Source organism: Lissotriton vulgaris, unplaced genomic scaffold (genome assembly GCF_964263255.1).
Source record: "Lissotriton vulgaris unplaced genomic scaffold, aLisVul1.2 SCAFFOLD_8057, whole genome shotgun sequence".
NCBI classification, from domain to species: domain Eukaryota; kingdom Metazoa; phylum Chordata; class Amphibia; order Caudata; family Salamandridae; genus Lissotriton; species Lissotriton vulgaris.
In genome coordinates, this window is record NW_028246527.1 from 41327 (window position 1) to 45950 (window position 4624).

Genomic DNA, 4624 nt, shown 5'->3' on the forward strand with positions numbered 1-4624 from the left:
CCACATGGTTTTCAGTTATCGACTTGAAGAATGCCTTTTTCAGCATTCCGATAGCCGAGGAAAGCAGAGATATTTTCGGCTTCTCTCTAGGAGGTCGAAGCTTCAGGTTTAAACGTGCTCCACAAGGCTATTGTGAGAGCCCATCCATTTACAGCCAGGCATTAAAAAGTCAGTTAGATTCCTTTGTACTTCCTCCTGGTTCTGCTTTAGTGCAATATGTCGATGATCTTCTAGTGGCTGCCGATGACAAGGAAACTTGCAAAGCAGCTACAATTTCCTTATTGCATCATTTGTCTAGTTTGAATCACAAGGTGTCACCCTCGAAAATGCAATACTGTTGTCAAGAAGTGACCTACCTAGGTCATCTCTTGTCAAAGGAGGGAAGAAGATTGACCCCAGAGAGAATAAAAGCAATTACGCAGATGAATGTTCCTAGCACACAGAGAGAAGTACGTGCCTTTTTAGGTATTACCTCATACTGTAGGCAATGGATCCCAAATTTTTCTCTTTTGGCAAAACCATTGGTGGCCTTGACTGGGAAAGGTGTTCGGAGTCCGGTGCCATGGTCTGCCGAATGTCAACAGAGTTTTTATGAGTTACGAAATGCTCTGTGTTCAGCTCCTGTATTGGGTACACCCGACTACAGCAAGCCATTCACGCTCTATGTTCATGAGAGAGAAGGTTGCGCGTTGAGTGTTCTGACGCATAGATTTGGTGAGAAACAACGCCCTTGTGCGTATTTCTCATCAACATTAGATCCGGTAGCCAGAGCGTTGCCTAGTTGCTTGAGAGCTACAGCAGCAGCTGCAGCGTCCATTCGACAATCTGCTGGTTTGGTGATGAACAACATGCTAGTGGTTATGGTTCCTCATGCTGTGGATACACTCATGAACCGAACCAAGACACAGCACCTTACCAGTGCTAGATTATCAGGCTACGAGCTGACACTGCTAGCGAGTCATATTCAGATCAAAAGATGCAATGTATTGAATCCAGCAACATTGTTGCCGACTAATCAGGAATCGAGTGATTCCGAACCACATGACTGTTGTTTCAGAACCGAGGAAGAGACAAAAGGACGAATTGATCTTAAAGACATTCCGTTGTCAGATCCAGATGGCACGTTGTATGTTGACGGGTCATGTTTTAAATTGGAGAATGGTGATGTGACAGCTGCTTACGCAGTAATGACTTTGAGTACGATTGTGGAGACTGCAAGAGTGAGTCAGAATTCTGCCCAAGCTGCAGAATTGATCGCACTGACGAGAGCATGTGTTTTAGCTAAGGGAAAGAGAGTGAATGTGTTCACAGATAGTCAGTACGCGTTCAGCGTGGCCCATAGTTTTGGCCGTTTGTGGAAAGAGAGAGGTTTCATTACGTCTCATGGGACTAAGATTCAACATGGTCAGTTAGTTAATGACTTGTTGGAATCTCTAACCTTGCCGACTGAAGTTGCGATTGTGAAGTGCAGTGCTCATCGAGCAATCACGGATGATGTTGGTCGTGGGAATGCCTTTGCTGATGAGACCGCTAAACAGACAGCTAGAAATGCGATGAGTAGAATGTATGTTGCAACGTCTGCAAGATGGATTACTGAGTCTGGAATGTGTGAGGATACAGTGGAAAGTGTGAAAGAAATTCAGAAAGAGGCGACTGAGGAGGAAAAGCTTGCATGGAAAGAGAATACGGGTAAATTGGACTCAAGTGGGTGTTGGATCGACTTGTCAGAACAGCAGCGTTGGATGTTGCCTGATGCGTATGTGCTTGCGGTGGTAACGATGGCGCATGGAGCAGCGCACATCAGTTCTAAAGGGATTTGTAAGATGTTGGCTCCAGTCTGGAAGAATGATGGGATTAGTAAGTGTGCAGAGAGAGTGGTGAGAAATTGCATGATATGCCTGATGCATAATCCTGGCAAGGGAATCCCCACATCCGCTGGTCATTTCGCTCCTCCTTCCTGCCCCTTTAAAGTGATCCAGTTAGACTTCATTCACATGGATCGTTGCAATAATCTAAAGTACGTCCTAGTGGTAGTCTGTGCTTTTTCAAGATGGATCGAAGCATATCCACTAAAGGACAACACTGCCTTGTCCACTGCCAAAATCCTTCTCAAAGAATACTTCCCCAGGTTTGGAATGCCACGGATTGTATGGTCAGATAATGGAAGTGAATTCGTAGGGAAAGTTATGCAAAGTGTGTGTGCCGGTTTAGGAATAAGACAAAAATTCCACAGTGCGAATCACCCCCAGTCTGCTGGTTTAGTTGAGGGTTACAATGGCACCCTCAAGCGGAAACTTGCCAAGATACAGGCCTCCACGGGTTTGTCTTGGCCAGATGCACTACCTTTGGCTCTGTTATCCACAAGAGCGACTGTACATTCTAGAGTAGGGCTGAGTCCTTATGAAATTGTATTCGGTCGTCCTGCAAATGTTTGGGGGGTACCTAGACCGAAGGAGTTTAAGCAGCTGGAATATCCAATGTTAATTGATTACCTTTTCGACTTGACTGCTAAATTGAGTCTTATTCACCAACAGGTTTTCGATGCATTGCCAAAGCCACCGGAGAGTCCAGGTCATCAGCTGAAACCCGGTGACCAAGTGGTCATCAGAAACTTTGGACGGACGAGAAATCTCCAACCCAAATTCGTCGGACCATTCCAGGTTCTGTTGGCGACGAGGACTGCTATACGTGTGGCTGGCAGAAAGAACTGGATCCATGCAACGCACGCTAAGCGTGTACCCCTACCGCTTCCTTATGACAACTGGGTGAAGAAAGGGATCTGTGCCTCTGAAACTGAACAAGTCCCCAGGTTTGTCCCTTTCAGCGATGCAGAACTGATCACTGATTCACCGAACTCTGACTCCCCTTCTGAAATCGCTCCTTTGAACTCCGAACATTTGTCCTCTGCATCAAAAGAACATTTGCCATCTGCGAACTTGAACATTACAACCCCTGCTGAAAATACACTGTTTCTGGATCAAACAGCTCCAGGAAAATTGAGATACAACTTACGCTCTCACACAAAGGACAAATAAAGCAGGAAACTGCCTATTCTTACATATTTGAATTTTGATACATTGCCTCCAGCCAGGAAGTTTGCTAATATCTTGTATGTTGTTTTAATTGCCTTGCCGTCTGGGTAGCCGTAGGGTCGTGGCTGTGTGCCTAATTGAATCTGCGGGGGTCAGACACAAGGTCGATCTTTCTGTTAGTTCTGGGAACTCCCAGGGCTGATAGAGGCATTTTCAACTACGTACACATCATCAGTGGTCGTGAGCGGTTGTAGAAGATGGAGCTTCCTGAGCTGCACCGAGAGAATGTAATTTATGTTCGCAGAAATAGACTTTACAAGATTCTTCATAACAAATGTTTTCTGATGCAATGTGCAATTATGTTTTTGATTGTTTTAATAACGTTGGTGGGTGGAATCGTCTTTGGTGTGCATTTAATCCTCACACCAATAACAACTACAGTACCTCCCCTTGATCCGGTTTCTTCTACTGTTGCTTCTTATCATTCTTTTCACTCGTTTCCTGAACACGAACAAGCTCGACGCTCAGAGTTCATTAAGAACACTTTTGTACAGCTCTTGCATCAACACCAACTGGTAGTTAACACAACAGACTGCTGGGTGTGTGGTTTGATACCCCACACTATGGATAAAGGCATTCCCTATCTAGTCTTGCCTTTTAGCTATAATGGATCATTTCAGGCCTTTCAGACTATTTTTGTCTATGCCCTTGAGACCTATCCTCCGCGTCCACCACGTTCCACTAAATATAACTCTGCCAATAAAGCTTTAGTCAAGGGAATCATTGACATGATTAAAGACGTCAATAACACCCCATCTTACCCTAGAGATGAATTACGGGTATACCTGAGTTGGAATTCTACAGAGTATCGCATTAGTTTGGGTGAAAGCAAGCGTAAGAGCTCCACTCCAATCTTGGTCGTACCTCACCGAGGTCAAGTCTGTTTGCAAGGTAATGGGAGAAATCCAAGAGCTCAGCTAGGGAAGAGTGAGTGCGTTGAGACTTACGTGTATCCGTCTAACTCTTCCCCTGCCTTTCTTACTGCTAGGGGTACCTACTTCATTTGTCAGGATAGAGCATATACATGGCTGCCTGCTGACTTTTCAGGTTCATGCTATATTGCTCGACTGTTGCCTCCAACGTACACTGCTTCCCCAGATTATCACAAGACCAGAGTAGCAAGAGGTGTTTTCAGTAAGGAAGATACAGCTGGTCAGGAAGCCGGAGACTTCTTCAAAGGTTTCCTTCCGTTCTGGGGGCCTATGGCCAATAGTAGAAATCTACGTCATCTAACACGGGTAGTTGAATCTACTATTACAGAAACTGCTGGTGCCCTTAGTAACTTAACGGCTGAGCTCCAGGCGGATCGTCTCATGACGTTGCAGAATCGTATGGTTCTAGACGTAATACTTGCAGATCGAGGTGGGGTATGCAGAATGATCCAATCGAGCTCTTGTGTTTTTATTCCCAATAATGCTCCGACTGTATATGAAGCGATCTCTAAGCTTCATAAGATTTCCGACTCTATCCATGTAGACAAGGGAAACTGGTCCTTCATGGAGTGGCTATGGACGTTACTCTCAGCGTGAGGA